We start from the raw sequence: 24,377 nt of genomic DNA, 5'->3' as shown, positions 1-24,377 counted from the left end.
CAGCGCCGAGATCCAAGCATACGTGGTATCACGGAAAAGTTAACATCTTGGTCATGTGATCCTTCTCTTGGCATGTTCCTACTCAAGGACGGTACTTTATTTATATCGGCGTAGCATGTATCCCAGTGAATTTGAGATGGTGCTGGTCATTCCCCGGCATGTTCGCACCACTGTTCGGTCCAAGCTGCAGAATCTACCAACTTTTGTTCATTTCGGGGAATCAATGCGTACGACCATGGCCGGCGATGATTCTTTCGGCCTGGTCTGTACCGATCTGTCTGCCGCTTCTTGTGAGTTATGTCAACGCTAGAAGAAGCCATCTGTGCTCACTGCTAGTTTACTCCTAACTCTTGGCGTTCCTACCGATCGCGTTCGTGTAGACCTCTTGGCACCTTTCCCCACATCTGACTGATCCAACAAGCGGATTGCCGTCGTAACAGATTATACAACTTGGTACGCGTTCACCAGAGCCTTTCCAACAGACGTAGCGTTATTCCTGTTTCACAACGTCATTCTTCAGCACGGCGCTCCTCGTCAACTTCTTACCGACAGGGGTCGCTCCTTCCTCTTTACATTTAGCAAGAGCTTGGTGGCGCAAGCCACCACCCCGTTCCAAAGGGGACGCTCATAACATCCATCCATTTAATTGTGGACGACTTCCTCTGTTCTTATTCTACCAAGCACAAATTTACTAATGCATGACATCCGCCGACGAACGGTCTTACGGAGGGGCTTAATCGAACAATAACAGACATGCTGTTCATGTATGTTTCTGATGGCCATCATGACTGGGATACTGCTCTCCTGTTTGTCATATTCGCGTACAATTCATCACGCCACGACACTGTACGTTACTCGCCATTTTATTTGTTGTGCGACCGAAACCCAGTATTGCCTTTTAATACAATACTGCCCTCCACTCAAGAGTCCGTGTCTCAGTATACAAGCGATGTCATTGTTCGAGTCCAAGAAACACGCGAAGTTGTTCACCGTCGCCTTTGTGCTTCTCAGAACAAGCGGAAAAGCATTTGCGACAGTAGTCACCGGGACGCCGATTATATTCCCGGGTATGTCCCTCTGTGATCTCCCACCCGCTGTTTCGGCCTCTCGGAAAAAACTTTTGTCCCGCTACTCCGGCCCTTACCGGGTCCTCTGTCAGGTAATCAACGTAACCCTGTGAGATGTCTCCAGTCGCACCTACTACTCGCTCCATCCAGACTTCACATCACGTCGTTGAGGTCAGCCGCCTAAAACGCTACCAGTCCTTTTCTGCCTGAAAAGCAGCGGGACGGCGCTTCCACGCCAAGTGGAAATGTTTTGCGTAGCTCTGCACAAAGCTGAGGAAGATGAGCACGAGCTTAGGTCTGAAGAAGTGAACGCTTCAATGACTGGCCTGCTGTAGGCTTGTCGTTGTCAATTACTGTAAATTACTGTACATTCTGTAGATAAAAAAATTATGAGGTATTACGCGCCAAGACCACGATCAGATTATGAGACACGGTGTAGTGGGGTAATATGGAAAATTTCGACCACCTGGGCATATTTAACGTACACCTAAATCTAAGTACACGTGTGTCTTCGCATTTCGGCCCCATCGTACTGCGGCCGCCATAATGTAAATACGTTACCCGTCTTGGTTCTTCTTTCAGGAAAAATATTATTCTAAACCTAACTGCATGAACGGGAAGCTTTAGCTCCTACATGGGAAATGAGCTATCCTTTCTTCTTACAACCACTGCACCGCAATTCATGAGTTATGTTGAACTTAAAAGGAATAGTTAAAATGACATTTCAGAAAGCGAATTTTTATTTAGCTTCCACTTTTTTAAATTCTAAAAGAACTCGAAATTTCAAGAAACAATACTCGAAGTATACGACTCTGTACCTCGGCAACTAAAAACGATATCGGAATTCTGTAAGCTGCACCTGATATTTCATCTAATGCGGACAAAAATGATATATCATATGCCACCCTGAAATACACCCCTAACTCCTGAATATGGCATTCGCAAAATCTTTGCAGGCATTGTAACAACTTCACATAAGTTATAAATTCGTACATCGAATTTGGTCGATTGAGATGCTCCAAGGGATGCAGTTTAGAGGGATGCGATATCAGTTTTTATCCCAACTAACGGATTGGTAAACTTCGTACTTCTATTCTTTTTTCAGATTTACCGATTTCCGATAATTGTTGTCAATAATACCATGACCTAAATTAAAATTATTATTGCAGCGATCACTGTGGTCTAACGTTCTCTCTTGAATGCATCAATTCTCATGCAGATCGGTTGAGCGACTTTCTCATAAAATCATTTATGCGTTTTACATGTATTTCAGCAGCCAGTATCGAAAAAGGGCCCGAGCTAAAGCTTCCTCTTATTGAATCACACCGGTTCTTAGAAAACACATGAAACATAACGCTGACTATAGACCAGAACACGCTAGTCTCGCATCCAGACTAACCGAACGCATACTCTCGCACCCGGGTTGCCCGGTCGATCGGCGCTATTTTGTACTGGGCTGCCAAAGTGTGTTCGCCGGCGACCAGTAGACATGGCAAGCGCCAGCTCTAGGGCTCCAAAGTGCGGAAATGTGCCCGTTCACTCGGATCCAAAGTAGAAGAAGTCATCTGGGCATCATTGCGTCGTGTTTGGATGCCAAAACAACCAGCGGAAAAGGAGCAGGTTGCTTAGCGCTGTTTGCGAAGAGCACAACACACGTAGGGAATCGTGCCGGTGCGGTGTTTTCAGCCTGCGCCGATTTCCATCCGCAACGAAGAATGCCAAGCTGCGCCACCGGTGGATAGCTGCAGTGAATAGGAAGAACTACCAACCCAGTGAAAATGCACGAGTGAGTATTCGATCTGTGTATATTTTGGTGCCACGTTCAACTTTGCGCCCTACAAACGTAATACGCAGGTTTGCTCCGAGCACTTTCTGGGCAACAAGCCTACAGAGCAGAATCCCGCGCCGGTGCTTCGCCTTGGCTATAACAAAAAGGCAAGCCTTTTCGTGTTTTCATTCAGGCAGAGCTCCCGACGGTTAAGCGGAACAGTTGAGTTTGCGGTTAGCGGTACTTGCAGCTGGTGCACGGAATGACCATTAAGCGTGAACGACAAGTTGTAGGCCTTGCTGGTGAGCGTTATTGCTAATGAAAGTAAACCGAAGTCTGCTCGTCACGTAGCATGCGTCCACAAAAACGTAAACGACGACTACTCGTCGCCGAAGGTGTTCTTGCAGCGCACCTACCTTTACGAGCTGGTGTTGCAGGTGTCATTCGTAACGAATTCATTTGAGCCTCCTGAACTCTAAACTGCGTGCGGGCTGTTATGCGGGGCAAAGCGCAAAATATTTCCGTTCATATGGCGAGGAAAATAAGGTGCTTAATTATTCTTGTATTTTGTAACAAAATTTTGATCGTTCTCACTAGTTTTTTTTTACTGTTTTCTTTTCTAAGGGAGCGCCAACAATCCGATGGCCTCGCATAAGCGAAACAGGTCTGGTACCAGGTAGCTGCAGTTGGTGGGGCTAATTTCTTGGAATGCAGGTGCGGTTGTTGTCTTGTACCAAAGGGGTCCTGATGATGCAGCTTTAAGTAGGGATGGTAATTTTACGTGCCCTGTCATGGTTTGTGCAACTGTACAACACCTGCATCTGTCATGCTCGCCCTGTTATACGGGCTTTGACTGCACATGTAGTTGAACATTATAACTACTGTAGTACCTCATTTTCCAATGAGTGCAGGTTTAGCATCATATGCTGCTTGTTCGAGTGCTGTAGGCTTTTGTTCTGAATGTTGTACTCTTAAGTGGTTGCACGATACAATTGGCCTGGTGTATTTTCTATTTCATTTTGAGAGGACTTTATATCTTCGCAAAAGTGATGGCATGGGAAAGAACTACAGCCCTTGTTACTATAACATCTATTTTGTTTTCAGTGTGCAGGTGGTGAAGGGCAGGCGTCTGCTAACCAGGCAGTCAAACGACCTCGCCAGTTGGTTGCCAAGCGCGGCCAACCCAGTAGAGACCATTACAAACAAGACCAAACTGAAAGTGCAGATGACAGTGTTCTGCGTGCTTTAATAATATATGGCACCAACACAGTGCTGTAAATTCCTTCACAGGTTACGTGCCAAAAAGCTCACAGGTGTTCTAGCATATAGCGCGCGGTTTGTACAAACGCAATAGCGTACCTACCCGATGTATTTGCTTCTGCAGTCTGCACAGCACTCAGTGCGTCCATTGTGGACTTGCACGAGGTCTTGAAGTTTTATTGAATCCAGACAGCGAAAATGACAGGTTAGAAAAAACGTGAAACACGCCTTCCGCCCAGCTAAAAAGCCGAAGTTTCGCTTTCGCGCCGGGCCGCATCTCCCGGCGTGGCAGCCCAGGCCTGCTACTTCGCGGCGCTTGGGATAGATGGCGCGACCGGCGCTCATCAATATGGCGGCGCCTTTTGAATTCACGGTGTTCTGGTGTATAGGGAAGCCCGCGGTCGCAGTCGAGCACAAATAGTAAGAAAAAACAACGAAGAAAGGAAACCCACCGGAAGCTTTGCGGGAGCCGTTATCTCGGCCAGACATCTCACCCGGAATGCCGACGAGTTGTCTGGCAAGGTGTCTAGCAAAATCATTGATTCAATGCAAGTCGATTCATTGCAGGTTGTCTTCAAGATAAGGCTGACACATAAGCGCACTCGTTTCCAAGTGCCGAGGTGAAGCAAAAGTCTCAGGGTGAGCTTCTTTTTATTATGTTTTCTTTAGTTGTGCGTCATGGCATACGTCACGGCGAGAATTTCAAATCTTTAAAGTCGATACGCCACGTGGTGGCGGAAAAAGAAACTAAACGCACGTCCAGAATTCCTGGGTATGTGCCGTGTTGAATCGCCGGATCGGACGCGCGGCGTGCGACAAACAGGGCAGATTTTCATCGTCAGACGCATCCGACAACCGCACCGTCATTTGGCCGCAGCCAATTATAGCCCGGCTGGCATGTGACGTTCTCTAACGTTCCCTCCACAGAGGCGGCGCCGGCGGGTCGGTTTCTCGCCGTTTTTTTTTTTCTTTTGCCAGCTGCCGTTTGTTTCCGACACGATAGTTACCAGTTCAGTAAAATTATCTCGAACGTGTGCCTTTTTTGCAAAGCAGCGCCTAGTAGACTAGTACTAAGCTACTGGCGAGATCGGGAGCCGCGATGCGAGGGCATTTCGCGGGCAGACAGTATACGCACCGACCGTCTGAGCGAGGCTGCTCGCTTCGCTTGCACGTTTGCCTTTCGCAACGACTGCGTCTAGTAAACCAATTGTGTTTAATTACGGGCGACCAAACTGTGTGCAGTGTTAATTGTTTTGGCAGAAATAAGCGCTCTTCGACGAACTCGGAGATTGCGCACCGCTCGATCGTTCGGATGCACGCACCGCGTGCCCCGAATCGTCGCATGCCGCATGTTGTAAAGCCTAGCACGTCGGAGCATGCAGTGCCGCACGTCGGATCGGACGCCGAATCGTACCGTGTGTCTCCTGCCTAAAATAAACGCAAGTGTGATTCAGATCCTGCAGCAGGCAAGCAACGTGCTGCGTTCTTTTCTCGTCGTGCGCTGATTGAGGCAACAAAGACAGCAACTTGCTCGTTTTTACAGCTTGCTCCTTCGACCTCCTGCAGTGAAAGGGGCAACAGTTATTTAGGGATAGTCGCTTTAGATTTTTGGTTGGCGCTAACGTTTTGTTTTACGCATTATTGGGTACATGTAACGGTTCTATTTCAACGCTATTCGTTTTTGCACTTCGTCATGGTTCGAGCGGCGCTCCGCCCGCGTTACTGCTTGGATAGGCTGGTCGTGAAGGGTGGATGACGAGACGAATAGAATCTAGCGGAAGGAAGTCTTGCAAGAGCAAACCAAAAATACCTTTAGGTACATACGGCCGCTGGCGAGGTGAGGCACTCCTACCACGAGCAATAGGAAAATTAACGAAACTCGTCCTCTGCCAACTCCCGTTGACCATGCACTCCTGGAGGAGGAAGAGGAGCTGGCTACAAAATAGAGGGAAAACCGCGGTAATTGTCTCACACACTGGGGGAGGACCTCAAGTGCGCTGTTGGGGGAATGGGGAAATAAGATTACAAGGAGAAGAGTAACAGGGGAGGTAAGAGTGTGTGTGAAAGAAAAGAAAGAAGTTAACCAGAAACGCCTCCGGTTTGCCGCCCCACACGGGGGAAGGGGAAGAGAACGGAAGAGCTAGATTAACAAAGAAACGCAAATCGGCGCGCGACGAAATAAGACGCGGCACGCATCGCTGTCACAGCTATAGCCTATCTCGAAGTACTGCAACATTGAACTATAGCGCTCCAGCTGCCTTTAGCACAGACGTCCGTTGTGGCTACTTCCCCAATATCTTTTACTGGTCCGACGACAGTATTCTGTCCAGTTTTACAGCGAAGCTGTCTATGGCTAGGTTCTGGAAAAAAATGTGTCCGAGATGTTGACAAAAACGAATCCTCATGTGGGCCGATCCTAGTGATAGTGCAGAAAGGGTCCACGCTCAATGGCGCATACCGCTGTGGGCTCGGGGACTTGTAACACGAACTTCAACTACTCTTGTCACACGTGGGACTCAAAGAGGTCCCACGCACAAGAATGTTCTCGAAAAAAAATGTAAGAAACGGACTGTTAAAAAATTCTCGGCGCCAACCGGGCAAACGCGCTAGGGCCAGTGTTCGCGCGTTCGTCGTAAAAAATGAAGGAAAAAAATAATACTATTTTTTTTAAATAACAAATAAACAAAAATAAGGAAAATAGAAATGCCAAAAACACACAAAAGATAAAAGAAACAACGAAGCCATGATGTTGACAAAAACAATGCACCGGAGCGATGAACACTGTTGCCTAAACCCGTGCCGTCCTTTTTCTTGACGAGCACAAGTGGAGATGCCCATGGGCTACTCGAAGGTTCTGTAATACCTTTTTCTGCCATCTTGTTGACTTCTTTTTGTATAATCACTCGTTCAGCAGCAGAAACGCGATACGGACGACGATGAATAGGGTTTGCGTCGCCGGTGTCGATTCGATGCATGACAACCATTTTCTGGCCAAGCGGGCGGTTGTCGAAGTCAAAAACATCCCGATACGGCGCTAACACACGGCAAAGTTCATCAGCGTGTGCAGGTGAAAGGTCCGCGGTTACCATTTTGTCGAATTCACTGGTGGGCAAGCTGACGGATCCAAGTTGAAGGACACCTGCGCCATAGTCGACGAAGGCTGAATGTGTAGACAAAAAGTCAATGCCCAAGATCACGTCCTATGGGCACTGCTCAAGCATAAGAAACAGAGCACTTGTCCGATGGTCAGATATAGTGACGCGGGCAAGAAATGTTCCAACAACGCTAGGTGTGCTTCCATCAGTGACTCTTACTGAACGTTGCACGGCACGTGTCAGGACTTCCTTCATCTTCCCACGAAGACAAGCGCTCATCACCAAGATTTGTGCACCGGTGCCAATAAGGGCCGTAACAGTAACACCGTCACTTCGAGCAAATTAACGCGGGTAGGGGTAGTCAGACGAGGTCTCCGAAGCCGGGTCAATAATGCAGCGTCACCTCCGGGAGCTGCATGCACTCGTTAGTTTTCCGGAGCGTAGCGTCGAGGGTTGGCAGGCGACGGGAAACGGTGGGCGGGCTTGCGGCGAGCGAGATCGGCGGTCGAGCGGTGATGGTGAACTACCATATACACAGCGGTACAGTACACTGTAGCAGCGGTGCGAGTGTCGACATCGGGCGTGTCAGTCGGCAGAGAGCACATCGATGTTGTACGGGAGTAGCCTTCAGGAGGAGGGTTCTGGGTGCTCCAGCCAGTCGGCGACGTTCGACGGCACCAGCAGCAGCGTTTTTAGATTTCTTGTCCAGCAGTGCCGCGCAATATGCCCAACTCGAGAGCACGCGAAACATATTGGGCGATCATCCGGCGTCCTCCACTCGGCGGGATTGCGGTATCCCGAGTAAACAGGCTGGTCCCTCTGTGCGATTGGTAGAAGTGATCATGTGACTGGTATTACTGGTGAAACGCGCACGGTGCACACAGAGGAGAGTCCCAAATTAGTGATCTCCTGTCGAACCACGGCTTGAATTAAGGAAACCATATAGGCTGGTTGGCAGTCTAGACATCGGGCGCAAGAGGAGCTGGTGACATCGCTTCTATTTCACAACGAACGATACGTGTCAAAGTGTCCGAAGCAGGCGATTGTAAAGTCGGTGGCGGTTCTTCGCATGATGACGATGTGGCAGTATTGGGGAGCCTGGTGAATTTGCTGGGCGATGCGGCGAGATTTTGCTTGTTCGAATCGCCGACACTCTTTCACAAAGGCACCCACGGTAGCACAGTTCCCGAATTGACGAGGCAACCTAAAGTTTGCCCGCGCGGCACCAGCGCCGAATGCTCCCCTAGCGGACCGATGGAAGTTTCGAGGGTCGTCGCTGCGCTGGCGCGCGCCCGTGTTCTGTACGGCGGGAGCGCTCGTGCGTGTGATTTTTGCGATGCCGAGTGCGACCTCATCAGCCAGGAAAGGTGGCACGCAATACTGATGTGTTGTCGATTGCCACAGCAGCCTCGAAAACACGAAAGGTCCTACGCCGCCCGTGAAGTTCTACAGATTTCCTGGGAAGTGGTACGAGAAGGACAGACGACAAGCATGGATAACTGCAGTGCGCGGCCGAGTCAAGTAAGTCTCATACTTTCGCATTCGCGTGTAATATCTTGAAAGCGGAATACTCATAAGCCTGTTTTTAGTGCACGGCCGTTTGTGTAGTCGCGTCGCGTTGTTGAATTGTGGTGGGATCCGCCGTTTGTTAGCGGTAAATGCGTGCGTGTTGCACCGCTAAGCTCTACGACGCGTGCTCGATTCCCAGCCACGGCGGCCGCATTTCGAAAGGGGCAAAATGCAAGAACACCCTTGTTACCGTGTGCTTTGATTTTTGTGCACGTTAAAGAACCCCCGGAGGTTAAAATTATTCCTGAGACTACCCATTACAGCGGGCCTCATAATGATTTCGTGGTTTTGGCATGGTTTTGGCACTTAGAACCACCGAATTTATTTGATTGCACTGTGGCTTCCCTCGCGATCGGCATGGACGAGCTCAAGAGAATTATTTCCCTTTTCCAAACGCTGCAACTTAAATTATTAGTTGTGCAGGTAACGAAAGGGGCCGCGCGCTACTTTTGTGTGGTAGCAGACCGTATTTAATGCAAGCCGCGGTCGTCGCGTGCGTCGGGAAGCAGCCGCTCGAGACGTGCGTGTTATGTTTGTTGTTTGCCCATGCTTTCTAAGTATCTAAGTGTGCAAGTATCATAACTTGTAGTGGTACCACTCTTGTAGAATAATATAAACACACTCACAGGAACGTTACCTTTACAAACATATTATTGGAAGTAATTTAATCCCCACAACAAACAGGCACACATACTGTTTCATTTATATGCAATGCAGATGGAAGCGGCGCCAAACAGACCACTGGCAATCACAACAGTCTTCTCAGCAGTCAGCACCACCGGGACATGTGCTTTCTTACTGCAGCCACACAGCTCTTGAGCAGCAGCAAGACACGTGTGAAACAGACTCCAGAACATGCCTTTGTGAAGTGACGGAACCGTCAAGAAGCAGCCCAATGGATCTGCAGTCATCGAGTAGTATGACAACAGAAGTTCCTGCTGCCAGTGTGACTTATGTTCTAATTGAAATAAAAGTGGCTAAATTTCTGAACATGGTGTGTACCTCTAACTCGACGTCGTCAACGATCTTGTCGGACACCTGTGACACGCACTTGGCTTTCACTCTCACATCACCGTCCACAATGTGTTCAACGCCGTACACGTTCGGAAGCAGACGCTCCCCTACCGTGAGGTTGCCGCCACGAAAAAAAAAGCTGTCGGCGTCGCCAACCTTCTTGAAACCGCACGGCAATCTTTGCATCGCTTTTGCGCAAGCAGGCGATCTGCCGCCGTCGAAAACGGAGCGCCGCGAGAACGAGCAGCGAAGAAAAGCGCGGACGGCACAACGTAAACAAAGCGGAGACTACGCCACGACGCGACCGCGCTGCTTGGCGTTTCCACATTGGGGCGCTGTCAGGAGGCGCAGTAGCGCCGCCTGGCCATGGTTTTCTCGTCTATACCAAGAGGTTGAAAGCATCGTCGGCGATACCTTTGACTATGTGCCCGATCTTGTCTACTTAGAAACATGTTACCGTCAACGTTGCAGCAAATCGCTCCTGAATATACGAGATGTATGATTCTGTAGATGACTGCGCAAGAGCCAAGTTCTTCTTTAGCGGCTAGCTGACGACCCAATGGCTTGCCGAACAAGTCATTCGGTTTTTCTTTGCACAGGTCTCAGCAGGTGAGAACGTGCTCATGCGTCTCGTACCAGACGCGTGCGGTTGCCTTAAGATAAAATACCACATTTGCCAGCATAAGCATTTCTTCCCACCTATTCTGTTTGCTGACACGCTCGTACCATGAAATCCAATCCTCAATGTCCACGTCATCTGTGCCACAGAAGGTGCCTGGATCTTTTAAAAGCGATAAGATGACAGACGGCGGGGACGGCGGCTGCGCGGTAAGTTCCGGCGCGGTGGGTGCTTTCAGTGGCCATCGCCGAGGGAACAACGCGGCGACCACTTCGGAGTTCCATGCTGGGGTGATGGTGAACAGGCATCACCAGCACTCCACCAGCAACAGAACAGGCCCAGCACTTGAACCAAAAATGTTGCACAAAAAACGTATATTTACAAATATTTACAAGTAAGGCGAGCAGCATAGGAGTCACAGCAGCCAGGATGGCTAGGAGCGACTTCTACCTCTTCATCGATGCCGGCCAAATGCGACAGACTTCTGTCTCGCGGCAATATGTATAAAGTAAAAAAAAAGAAATAGAAAGTTAAAAATAAAGATGAAGCATACAACGAAGTTGCAGCACAACCTTCTGCGTAGTGTAACGCGGGCGGACCCAAAGAAGGTGCGCGAGTGTTCCATCGCAATCCCAGGCATTCATTTACTAATCCAAAGGGGAAGGCTGAATTATGGTTTTGCTCGTTATAGTGGTTAGGCTGGTTATGTGCCACTGATAATGTCACATAACAAGAGCACCATTTACACCGAATACACACGCATCTTAAAGGCACACTAAAGGGAAAAATCATTTCTTCTGCATCAGTAAATTACCGTTCTACAACACCAAAAACACCACTCTTACAACGATAAGACGTTTGGTAAGCCAGAAAAAAGCGCAAGAACGAAATACGGGTGGCGACGCCTACTTAAGTTCCCGCATCTGGGGGCTTTGACGTCTTGGATATTGATAGCAGCTTCTAGGGCCTACTAATTATATATAGTGGTACAGATTGACTACATTGTGTTCTGAAGGAACGAAATATTAAACATGGCAAGTTTCGCGAACCTTTATTCAGCCAACGTGGCCCAAATGCGTAAACATACTTTGGAATCCCTGACGTCACGCTGACGTACCGGCGCTGGGATTTCGGCGCGAAATTCAAATACTGATACTTCGACCTTTATTTTCTCATCTAATAATCAAACTATTCTTTTTTAAATGACTGCCTGCATGGTTCTCCATTAACACCCCCCCCCTCTTTATTTTAATGTTCATTTTTTTCCGTTTTCAGGATACTCTGAAACGATATGGCGCGTGTGTCCATCTCCTTTGTACATCGGGCTCAGCTTATACATAGCGTGAGAAACCGTACGACGGAATTGACTGCGTGAAATGATTATCGATGGCATCGGCGCGCCACACAGTTACGCGACCATCACAGCTACAATGATAGTTTTCGCGCGAGCCTAACAGCGATAATGGAATACGGACGTGTGGGTTACATCGCTCAGAGTGGAAGGGATTCACAGCATCAGTTCAAACGGCGCATTTGTCATGCGTACAGAGAGCCACCTTCTCCCAAAGTGTTGCGAAGGTTTTTGCAACGAGAACGAAAAAAACGAAAGCCATGGCGTCGTCGTTAGACCAGCTACTGCTCTTGTAGGGTAAAGAATGAGGGAGCATACAATAGTGAATAAACGAAACTCATCGCGGAATTTCGAACCCATATCCTTGCAGCTATAGGTGACGGAAGGCTGCCCGACCAATGCTGAGTTGCGTAGATCTGGTAGGATACTTTTTTTTCTTATTGGTTTTTCTCCCGTGGGCGAGCAAGCTTTAAGGCTGCAGGACACAAAAATAAGATACCAATGTCGGGAACAGTTGGGTGGGCGTTTGAGCGCGGCGGCGCGCTATTTTTGGAGGCTGTAAACGCCGTGGTACGACAGGTCTCCCACTGGCCTTGCGGGCCGAGCTAACTGCCTATAGCCTTCAGGAATATAATGTCGGGCGATGTTCTAGGCACCCAAACGAACTGACAGCTCGGCAGCCGGGCTTCGTCGACACGGGTCACACTGCCAACCGCATCAACAGCATCTATTAGCGGCGATTATTTGGAGTGGCGCCCTCTCGCGAGTGACGTCACGGCCAGGGCGCCGCTTGCTCCGGCTCGCTCGGCTGCCGCGCACGCTCGTTTTCTTGGTGCGTGCTTGGAGTATTGGCGGCTTGAACCGTACTTACAGAAGGTTATTTCGGATTATTTCTGTTGTCATGCGTGGAACGCAGTTTCTTCTTTGAAACCGCGTGAGTCATGAAAATTTGCGACTTGGATATCGCAAGCTATGTAGCGCTGAAGGGGTCTACGTACTGGTCTTGCAATGCGTATATGCACCCTGTCTGTTCATAAATTTTGCTTAAAAAGAACGTCTGCAAGTTCAACACGCGAAGTTATTTATGATGCTCCTCTAAACACTTATTATTCCCTTATTACTCAAGTATGAGAGACGTAGCATTTTAAATGGAAGAAATACCTTGATATTTGGTGTCAACATTATATATCCGTGTTAGAAGGACACTGCCCAGCGAAGCTTTCATCATAATTCTTATGACTCTGGTGAGTTGTATTAGTCAAATGTGGCAACTGTATTAAGGCCTAAATGGAAGAGATAGGCGCGCATTTTGTGTGAAATGGTACTACTTTCACCGTTCTCTTAAATAGGCACCCAGAAACGCATTGGCTGTTAACACGACGGCGCATCATAGTATATATATACGTCACGAGCACCATAACAGCAATCCCATGAAAGAAAATTTTGTGGTTAAGATCGAGAACCACGCAATCACCTGCAAGCGATGAAATGTGTCATATAGTCGCCCTCGCTAGCTTTTATCGACGATATGGCACACCCCTCCTGCAACGGAAGCAACCGACTGTCGTTATGGCGAGGCGCGCTTTGTTCGCGAAACCCACCATTTCACTATAACTTCGAATTGAAACCATGAAGTAGCTCTTTACAGCTCCAATTACAACGCCTATAGCATACTCGAGGCACTACAGCGCAGCTTAGGCTGCGTTGAAATGGAAAATGCAAACACATCCTGCCTCAACATGTCTCGATCCTGCGTTTTTTAATTACACAGACTGAAAACTATTTGCTCCGTCAGTGCATAAAAGAAAACCTCGCGTACTCGCCTCTTAAAGAAGACACAAGTCTCACATGAACACTTGACCTCCACTGAGGAACAATGATATCCTGAATATGTGCAACACTACTAATGAATGGGCCTTAGGCTTCTTGCTGGCTGCAGCGAACCGGTCCAAGAGGCATATTTCACTCAAATATTTGACCACAGCAGCCTGTGTCAGTTCTCCAAACAGATTCATCATGTCTGTTTCTCAAGCAGGAAGCACCAGTAAATTGCTCAAGTGAATTGAACGTGTAGCACGGAAAGGGAATCGATATTGGTACATTCCTTTCTGTGTGCTGCAAACAGCTGTAAACCTCAATCAGATTTGCTTCGAGTTACCGCCACTTAAATCTGTCGCAATTGAGTGCACCCGCGAGCGATAAAGCAGAAAATAAACAATCACATAGTGATCGCACCGAAGAACGTTACTGGGTCAGAAACACGACAAGCCGCTTCTTCAAAGTTTTGCCAAATAAAGAAAGAAGAGTAAAAATATTCACCGACGACTGCGATACTACCTAATGCGAAATTTGAGCGCTGCTGTCTACGTGTTTTAATTTCGCGATATATTGGCTGGCGCGTACAGTGTCTCGTGCGGTACGACCCCAGCGGAGCGAAGGGTGGAGCGACTAGCTGCCTCGCTAATCCGGAGATCGCGAGAGGCAGCGAGTGGCTGACGCGTGGGCGCGATTCACAGCAGCCGCCGCAGGCAGACCCCCCACTCATGCGGCGCTTTAGTGAACAGACGACGCATAGAGTGCCTATAATATTATAAAGAGCTCCATGCGCGCGTCCCCGCGAACGGAGCGGAAGCGAGCGAGCGCATCGAGCTCTATGCGTCGTCTGTTCACTAAAGCGCCGCATGAGTGGAGGCGAGCGAGCGCATCGAGGCACCCTACAAGGACGCGCGATGGCGCAGCCATCGTCGCCGTAGTCCTCTTGCGCGGCACTACGCTTTTCTTCTCACGCTTTCGTCATACTCTCTTCCTCCGCTTTCTGCATTATAGTTCCGCTGCACCCTTCTCCTCCGCTTTGCTCATCGCGTTGTCTTTCTCGCCGTCTTTCATTGCCCGCTGCGCTCCGCGCGTTTGCTCTCATCTGTAGCTGTGCTCGTTCGCTCGGTTACGAGGTACGACACCGACGCCCGCTGCAGGAACGGGTTCCTAAGAGCTCCGCTCTAAAACACTCCGAAAGTTTGGACAGCTTGTAATACATTTCTAGCACCGCTTTTAGTACAAACACCGTATACGCGGCTCGCGTCGTCTGTACAAAGCGTAATGAGCTCCGAAAGCGCTTACACGACCTTTGAAGCTGTGGTCAAAGCTTCGTGCCGTTACCCAGTCTCAGTCTATACGGTATCCGCCGAAACAGAGCTTTGCTGAGACGCACGGGAGCGTCATGCACATCCATTGTAAACATGAAGGCAGCTGAGGCAAGCAATGGACGCGTCACCACATGATCAAACACGGCGGTGCTCACGGGATCGCCGCGAAAACGGTCTATCACCTCTAGGGAGAAGTAGCGTAGAGCAGCTGTTGTTTGTGACGTGAGAAGTACACGGTGGCCTTGGTTATAAGCATGGGAATGCCGGCAAGGGAAAGGATGGGGAACCTCGGATTGGTATCGTCGAGAGCCAGCACACCTAGCTCGAAGACGCGCGTCATCCACGAGGATTATTGCTCCCTCTGTAAGTATGTGGTGTAACAGTGTTGTGTATCTGGTATGTTATTATGTAACAATTTATTATTACACTGAATACTAATATTGACTATGCGCAGTGCCACGGGCGGGACGTTTAACTTGGAGGTGAGACGAAGTCTACGCTTACCACGCGGCGGTTTCAGTAGCATATATATTTCAGTTTTTTTCGCTTACTTATTGTGAATACGCGACCACACATTAAACGGACACTTGGAGAAACATTAAATCATTTATAGGCTGGTGCTTTTTAAAAAATCCCCTTTTATTCATTTGACGCAAGAGGGTTAATCATTACGAGAGAAACTGAAGACCACTTTCTCGAATTTCGCCCAGACGAACTTCAAGAAATTTTGTTTCTTCGGATTTTTTTATAAAAATGTTTTCGCGTGATCATGAAAAATGCAACCGGTTATTTGTGCCAAAACATCAGCGATTCAGTTTTCTTAAAATTAGGCAGTGAGAGGCACGCGAAGACGACCTGTGCAATTAAGTTATGTGGCCAGGGGGACCAAAAATTATAATTACCGCTGTCAGCAGCCTAATTAACTAAAATTGAATAATGAACTTGTTGTTGACTGCAGTAATTAGTGGGTATGTTTGTATTGAAAAGTTAGAGCCAGTCGTGTTTCTACTCGGTATCAGTTGGAAGAATTCTAGCGTGTTTGTGCTCCGGGATATCCGTTTCCAAATTTTAATCGTCGTTCGCATGATCACGCATGCGAGAGTTAGGATCGGCGCAAAGCTCCTCCCTGACGTGACGCGGCTATTGCGTACGGCGCTTAGTCGGACAATGGGGCGGAGGCATTGGTAAAGATTATAACTGTCCCCCTTCCCCTCTCGGCTGGCGAAATAAAAAATCGAAGAACCCAGAACCACTGTCGTAACACGTGACCGCGCAGCCTGTCACGATGGCGGCAGCTGCCATGCCAAGATAATGGCGCGAGCGGAGAAGCCGGAGGGCACTGCGCGTGCGTAATGGTGACTAGACGAGCGGGCATGGTCCTTGCCTGTGCTACGCAAATAAAGTGACTGCTTATTTCCAAGTATTGTAAGGCTTTCGCCAGCCGAGAGGGGAAGAGGAACAGTTATCTTTGCCTATGCCTCCGCCCTGTTGTCACACTAAACGCCGCACGCAACGTCCACGTCACATCAGGGAGAAGCTTTGCGCCAATCCTCACTTTCTTGCATGCGTAATCATGCGAACGACAATGATACGTGTAGAAACACGACTGCCCCTAACTTTTCAGTGCAAACATACCCACTTACTGCAGTCAACAAAAAGTTAATTATTCAATTTTAGTTAGTTGGTCTGCTGACAGCGATAGTTATCATCTCACTTTGTGTCCCCTTGGCCACATTACTTATATGCATAGGTGGTCTTCGCGTACCTAATTTTAAGAAAACCATAAAGCTTAATTTTGAATACCCGGTATAATACATTTACCTGCGCGAGGCTCAAGCTGACCTCGCTTGCAAAAGAAACACACCGGAAGACGATGTAAGCTCGAGCTGACGGAAAACAAATCGATGTGGTTGATTCCTCTGTAATGGTTGATCACTTTTTTCCCGACGACTCACATCCTTGCGCAAAATTTTCAGCGAAAATGTCATGTTTGTAGCTTTTCAGTTTGGCCGCAGCCACAGGGAAGACAGCGCTGAACTCCACAATTGAAGCATCATACACTACATTGTTAGAGATGCTGCGTCTGCGTCATTTTTCTAGCGTATTTATTATATAAGTTATGCAGTATTTCTCAGTTTTATTCCAAATCCATACGCTCGATTTCATCTTTCATTTAAAAAAAGCAACCGACGATTATGATACTCCCTAACGAGAAATCTGAGCTCGGTTCTATACGTGTTTTCATTTCGTGATATATTGGCTGGCGCGGACAGTCTGTCTCGTGCGGTACGTTGCAAATGCAGCGATGTGTGGCACGACTGCCTCGCTAATCTGGAGATCGCGAGAGCCAGCACGTGGGTGTCGCGTGGGCGCGATTGACAGCGGCCGCCGCCGACAGCTAGACCTCTCTGACGACGCGCGCTGCTCTAGCGTCATCTCGTAGCCATTGCCGCCGCACTACGCTTTTCTTCTCACGCTTTTGCCATACCCTCCTCCACTTTCCGCCTCGTATATAGATCCACTGCACCTTCTCTCTGCTTTCCTCGCGTCTTTCATTCCCGCTGCGTTCCGCGTTCACTTAATCTTTCGCTGTGCTCGTTCACTCGGTTACGCAGAGCTACGACGCCGAGGCACGGCGACGTTCGTCGCAGGAACTGGCGCCGTAAGAGCTGCGCTCTAAAATTCGGTACTTCCTCTCCTTTTGACTTTGCACAAAAGAGGGGAATCATGTCATGCCTAACACAAGCATGCTCTCAATCCTTAACTCATGATCTCACAGGACTGGAACATTTCCACACTGGTGACGTCGACTCTTAGTCACTCCAGATTTTGCATTGCTCTACACACTGTATCATCAAGCGACAAAAAAGATGCCTGTATCCATGCGTTTTAACTTACTAAGCATTTTGTTCACTGTTAGTAATTACTGCCTTTGTATTACTTCAGCTAAAGTTGTATTAACAGGAATCCATTAAAGCCTGTAATTACTTGTCTGCATACGTACCACTTTCCTCTATATTACCGCTGGCCCTGAGGGTGACACAAATAAATAAATAAAATTGCGACAGAACCCATTTCCGTCCACTGTCGACGGGAATGCGTTAGCATTGAATCAATACAGCGACACAACGTACTGCCACCGTCAAAACGAGGTAGGTATAAGGCGTGTACGCCAGCGGGACTCCTCTTTTGCGCTTTGTCACGTTTCGCCTCCGATGTGCGGTACAGCCGGCGCGGATGCAACGGACGCCAGGGCTTCGTTCAAAGCGGCGGACATTTTGGCCAGTTCAGCGCTGTCCCAACGCCTGCTAAGCGCGTCCAGGCATGTTTCAATGCCACGTGTCTTCGTGTGTGTGTGTGTGCGTGTTGGTGCCCACGCTTGTCAAAGCGCGGCAGCCGGGGAGAGGAGCTCCCCAACTGTGAAGCGAGGTCTGACCGGCGCCGGCCCGGCGGATACGTCACTTCTTGTCACAACGTGTCCGTGCGCCGCCGTCACGGGCACCTCTTCCGAGCCGTTCCTTCTTGCCCTCGACTCCGAGAGTATAAAAGCAGCTGCCCCCGGACGCCGAGAGAGGCTTCGATTTCTTCCGTCGAGTAACGTGGTCTCCCGTTTCTCCACTTCGATCGACCTGACCGGCCGCTCTTTTGCGATGCTAAAATAAACAAGTTGTTCTGTTAGCAGTCGACTCATCCTTTGCCAGGACCTCCGGATGCTTCCAGCTGTGCCCCAGGCCGCCAGGCCAACGCTACCCTTGGGGCTTGCGACCCGGTTGCAACAGTTTCCATAGAACACACTACGCCAGCTAGCGCCGCGAAGCCTGCGCGTGGCCTCCGAAATGTATGGCGCGCCGGTGCGTGAAAACGCCGATAAACGCGCCATGCGGCAACCGGGCTCCTCGACATGCTGCGCCATCTAGTGGCACTGCCGCGTAGTTAGCACGTGGCCTCCGAGACGAGAAGCATGGCGCGCCGTTGCCTGCGAACGATGAGAATCGTTCCTTCGCTTGCTGCACACTCAGTGGCACATACTCAGTAATCCAAGTTGGCGAGATGTTAATTGAAGAGCGGCACATGCCTAGTGAATTCATGGCGCAGCTTGCTAAAGCGCTGGCGTGAAAGCCGTTCATTGCATTGCATACGGCTGCTGTACTTGGAGATCCCTTGAGGTGGGTTCGATTCCGCGAAGCATCGGATAAATTTAAGGGATCTTTTTTATCAATGTAGAACGGCACATTCCCAGTGTGACTTACCTATAGTTACCCAATTTGGCGTCATAGTCGTTCATTGAAGAGCGGCACACACCTACTCGCACATACACAGTAACGCAAATTGGCATCAAAGAGGTTCATTGGAGACTAGCACAGACCCAGTGGCACATATCCAGTACTCCAAATCGGAGTCAAAGTTTCTTCGAACAACGGTACCTACCTAGTTCCGCGTCTACAGTGACCGATGTTGGCGCGAAAGAGATCCGTTAAGAGCGGCACGTATCCACACATTGTCACAAATTAAGTGACCCAAGTTGGTCTGATGGTTGGTTTCGGACCGTGTTATCTTAGAACAGCAGTCCGATGCGCTACCCATTTGACCACGGACTACCCAGTGACCCAGGTAGGCGGGAAAACGGTTAGTAAATAGATAGCCCCGGAAGGTGCGTGAAATACCCTAAGAATGGTAACGCATTAAAAAAATAAATTTGTTTGTAGTTTCATTTCTCGCTGAGAGGCCTTTCTTCCTCATAGGTATTTACCATGCCTTGGAAGCTCAGCATAAACATCGACGTGGTTGATCCAGCATATGGTACGTATACGCATGGAGGAAGGAAAGACTAGAGGGGCGTCAATTTTGAAGTCTGGTCATGAAAAAATGTGAAGGGAAAGCTCATGGGAAATAAGCCCTCAACACGTGGTAACCTAGGGGTAACTTTTAGGCCACTGAGCGCGCAATAATTATGGGAAATATGTAGATTTGACGGGAAATAGAACTATTTTCTGCTTCCTCGCAGGAAGCACGGCTCAACGTCCATGGAGATCTGGGAGGTAAAGACAATCGCGGTAGAACCGTGAGGAAAGTAGGGGGGGGGGTATAGCTAGGGCTCATCGTGACGAGGGATTCACGAAGAACTACTATGAAGTAGAGTGTACTATGAACCAAATGATTCATTGAAAGGTCCGGCAACCATGCTGGGTCTATCTCCCAAGGGTAAATGCGCAGGTGGTCCTCAGAGGAAAACAGCGGTGGCGTCAAAGGAGTGGAAGGAAATCATGCTTCCTGGACGACCCTATATAATCTATCAGGACTGCAACCCTTCAAGCATAACCGTTGGGACGAATACACATGCATGACACGGCATTCTACTACTTGGGCCGGGTTGCACCATCCTTACGACAAAGGGTTCATTGATGAGGCACAACCATGACTTTTTTTTCTCATATAATATCATGACTTGGCACCTGTTGCGCGGATTACATTGATGGTGTGGTAAGGTAAGGTAAGAAGAACTTTATTGGGTCCTGAAGGCCAACCCCAGGTTGACGCGGGCCGCTCCCACGTTGGGACTGTCAGGCCGAGCCCTTCAGCCACATCGCGGGCCTTCTGGAATGCCCGTAATTGGTCAGAGAGTGATTCGCTGTGTAGAATTTGCCGCCACCATTATTGTTCTTTGTCACAGTCTGTGAAGGCCGCGGGGCACTGCTAAAGCATGTGGTCAAGAGTAATGATGCCATTGCACTTATTACAGTTGATTTGAGTTTCCCTCTCCGGATAGGTCCTGTTAATAAAATCTGGACTTGGGTATGTTCTTTTCTGTAGCAAACGTAATGTGACCGCTTGGGCTCTGCAAAGCTTACCGTGTGGCAATGGGTATTCCCTTCTGCTTAAATAATAATGCTTCACGATTTCATTAAATGTTAATAATCGATCCCTGTGTTCTCCGGGTGAAATGTAAGTTGCTCGGTCTTGAAGAGCACGGCTAGAAAGTCCTCGTGCTGCTTCATTTGCCACCTCATTGAGGTTTCTCCGAGCTCCGTCCAACACCCCCAGATGTGCAGGAAACCAGCGGATTTCAATCCTCTCACTGTTGACCTTCTCTAGTAATTTTGTTGCTATCCGTGTTACATATCCATTGGTAAAGTTGCGTATGGCTGTTCTAGAGTCGCTGTAAATATGTGTCCACCGATTAGCCCGGATGACTAAGGCGATTGCTACTTGTTCTGCTACTGTTGGGTCCTTGGTATAGACGGTGATGGCATCCCGTATGTTACCTTGAGTGTCTACAACAATGGAGGTATACGCATCCTTATTTTTAACCCAGGCAGCGTCGACGAACACCGCCTGCTGCTTATGTTGATCTATGTCTTGAAGGAGTGCCTTCGCCCTTGCCTTCCGTCTCTCGAGGTTATGTGTCGGGAGCATGTTCCTAGGGAACGGGGTCGTCTTTATTGTTTCTCGTAGCCCCTCTTGTAATTGTGTTAATAATTCTCCTTCGTTGGTGTGGTTGTTAATTTCTACGCCAATTTCTTCAAGTAGCGCCCTCTAAGGTCGTGTCCCCATTAGTCTCTCCTGGTGGGCCACCTGTTGAGCCTCAGCTATCTCATCTAGTGTGTTATGCAGCCCTAGGCGCAATAAGCTATCATTGGCCGTGCTGATGGGAAGTCCTAGTGCAGTCTTTATAAGTCGTCTGATTAGAGCGTTTAGCTTATTCTTATCAGCCTGTGTCCATTGTAGCATGCCAGCCACGTACGAGAAGTGGCAAAAGGCGAATGCATGCACCAATCTTATGGCACCGTCTTCTCCTAGCCCCTTATGCTTGTTGGTAACTCTACGCAGAAGACTAATGACTTCTTCTGACTTGTTAGAGATGTGTTCTATCATCCTGCCATTAGATCCATTCGCTTGCAGGAGAAGTCCTAGCACTCTAATAGTCTCCACCTGCCTGATTGGTTCTCCATTCTTGGCGTATATGTCAATGCGGGGTTCTTCCTAAGGGATATATCCGTTCGGCTTGCGCCCACGCTTACTGCTCCGTAATACCAATAGTTCTGATTTTTTAGCAGAGCAGTTCAGTCCCATACCCTCAAGTGTTGTTTCTACCACATAAATGCTTTCCTGTAGTTTGGTCTCTGTTTGTCCCATATTACCTTCCGCACTCCAGATTGTTACATTATCTGCATATATAGCAAAGTGGATACCCTCAATCTGCGCGAGACCTCGAGCCACTTTTGACATTGCCAAATTAAATAACATGGGAGATAGGACAGACCCTTGTGGTGCCCCACGATTCCCAAGTTCCAGGGTTGTCGATTGGAGTTCGCCTAACCTGAGAAAAGCAGAACGGCCACCGAGAAAGGCTTTGACTATATTGTGCAATCGCTTACGCAATCCCATCTCCGAGAGGATATCCAATATGGCCCTGTGCTTGATGCGATCAAAGGCCTTTTCTACATCTAGGCCTAGAAGAGCTCTCGTATGTAGCGGGCTAGCAAGAATAAGCTGATGTTTGATTAAAAGCATTGCATCTTGAGTTGAAAGTCCAGGACGGAAACCGATCAGGTTATGCGAAAGAACATTTCTATTTTCTACATACTTAGTCAGTATATTGAGTATGACATGCTCCATAGTTTTGCCCAGACATGATGTTAATGATATGGGTCTTAGGTTATCTAGACTGAGTTGCTTGCCTGGTTTGGGAATAAGAATTGTGTTAGCAATTCTCCATTCCTTCGGATAATCACCGTTCTTCCAGAGTTCGTTGAAATACTCTGTTAAATATTTTATAGAATCATCGTCCAAAATTTTCAACAGCCTATTGGAAATGCCATCTGGACCGGCAGCAGATCTACTGTTGAGGTCGTACAGGGCTGCGCGAACTTCGCTGTCTGTGAAGTCTTGACCCATAGGCTCACAGTTTTCCCCTGTATATTCAGGCAGGTCTGTACTCTCATTGCTATCCTTAAGTGGTAAATACTTAGCTGCGAGCCGATCCAGAATGGCCTCCTCCGTTGTGTCATGACTCTCACGATGGACGAGTCGTGCTACTGCTGTTCTCCTATTAGATTTCGTGTCGTTCTCATGCAGCAAATGTCTAAGTAAGTTCCAATTTCCACCACATCTGATTCGACCATTTATGGAATTACAAAGCTCATCCCATTGTTGTTTCTGTAAATTTCTGGAGTGTTCTTCAATCTCCCTATTCAACATTGCTATGCGCTTCCTGAGTCTCCTGTTCAGCCGTTGCGTTTTCTATCTTTTTAACATAGATTGTTTGGCTTCCAATCAAGTGCGCCAAGAATGACAGGTGCACACAAGAAATCACTCTCGCTTCAGTCATCGAAAACCACCGCCTCCTCCGCAAAGCAGATTTGGGACAGGTGGGAGAAACATTTACGTCGTCATAGCTACCGCGCCAGGTTCCGTTGAGGACCGTTGCGCAGCCGTCTGTGTACTCACACCGCACTCTGTGCAAAACTGCATGGCAATGAGCACGGAAGGGTCGCTTTGTCGCCACGCCTTGTTTCGGCGCAACGCGAGCTAGACAATAGCTACCAAGCCCATAGGGAAATGTTTTAATGAAAGGGTAGTAAGCGAATAAGCGAAGGGAGGTGGCCCGCCAAGATGACAAAGTCCTAATATCCGTCTTCAGAGAAGTGACGTCACATTGATAGCGCCAAGGTTCCCTGTATATTGTTCAAAGGAAACGCCATGTTGCGGCACCATGGTCATACGGTCGTCACTAAGACGCAGCCGCCTCAAGCTACCGCGATTCACAACACGCTGCCAGGATACAGTAGACTGCGCCGGCAGGAATGTCACTAGCATTTATGAAAGACAAGCGATTCGCGTTTCTACACATGCGCCCTGCACGTTTAACGTCAACGCATAGACCGTTTTAGTTTCGCTCCATATCGGAAACGCAGAGCTGCACGGTAATGACCGCGCCCTTGCCAGCAGTTAGGCGCTATGTAGAGCCAAATTAATACATCAGCGAGAAAGAAAACTCGCCGGCGCGCAAATGGTGCCGTTCACATACGCAAAGCCGTGCTCAAAATATAACCCTATTTTAATAAAATTGTCATAATTAGATTGTACTGATAGAATTTAGCGCACACCTATTCGTCCGTCGGCCCCCACCAAAAAGCTCTACCCACCGGCGGCCGCCCCTCAGCCTGCGGCTACGCGTACGGCAGTGCATGGGACACAGCGTCGAGTTGAGGCTCACCTTAAGGTACACACACGCTCCAAGTGCTCGCGCCGACTAGGCTGGAGTTCGCATGCTTACGTGGCATGTGCGGCAGTGGCAGTCTGCAACTGAAGAGCTTCCGAGATGTGCGGCACTGCGCTGCACGCAAGCAAAGTTTGTCGAAGGAGACCGCACTGCAGCACTGCCGGAATAAGGGCACGCATCTGCGTCCTGCAGTCGAAGATGCCGCATGCATTAGTCTGCGCCGAGCGAGACGTCACCTGCATGCCTTCAACGCCTTGAAAGGGACGCC

The 24,377-nt window shown here is 48.8% G+C and overlaps 1 protein-coding gene and 1 long non-coding RNA gene across 2 annotated transcripts in view; one reads left to right on the top strand and one right to left on the bottom strand.

The window, feature by feature from the left end:
• LOC135901062 (uncharacterized) overlaps positions 1-24,352 on the bottom strand; it is a 97,964-nt gene extending 73,612 nt beyond the window's left edge. The window contains exon 1 of the mRNA XM_065430731.2: positions 24,104-24,352. The gene's annotated coding sequence lies outside the window, so the exon portion shown is untranslated. The remainder of the gene's footprint in view (positions 1-24,103) is intronic.
• On the top strand, positions 2,564-4,059 carry LOC135901122 (uncharacterized). Its single transcript, XR_010564023.2, has 2 exons — positions 2,564-2,853; positions 3,940-4,059. It is a non-coding gene; the product is annotated as an uncharacterized lncRNA (long non-coding RNA).
• Positions 24,353-24,377: the final 25 nt, after the last annotated feature.

The sequence above is a fragment of the Dermacentor albipictus genome, chromosome 1 (genome assembly GCF_038994185.2).
Source record: "Dermacentor albipictus isolate Rhodes 1998 colony chromosome 1, USDA_Dalb.pri_finalv2, whole genome shotgun sequence".
Lineage (NCBI taxonomy): Eukaryota > Metazoa > Arthropoda > Arachnida > Ixodida > Ixodidae > Dermacentor > Dermacentor albipictus.
This window is presented reverse-complemented; position numbering and strand designations above follow the sequence as displayed.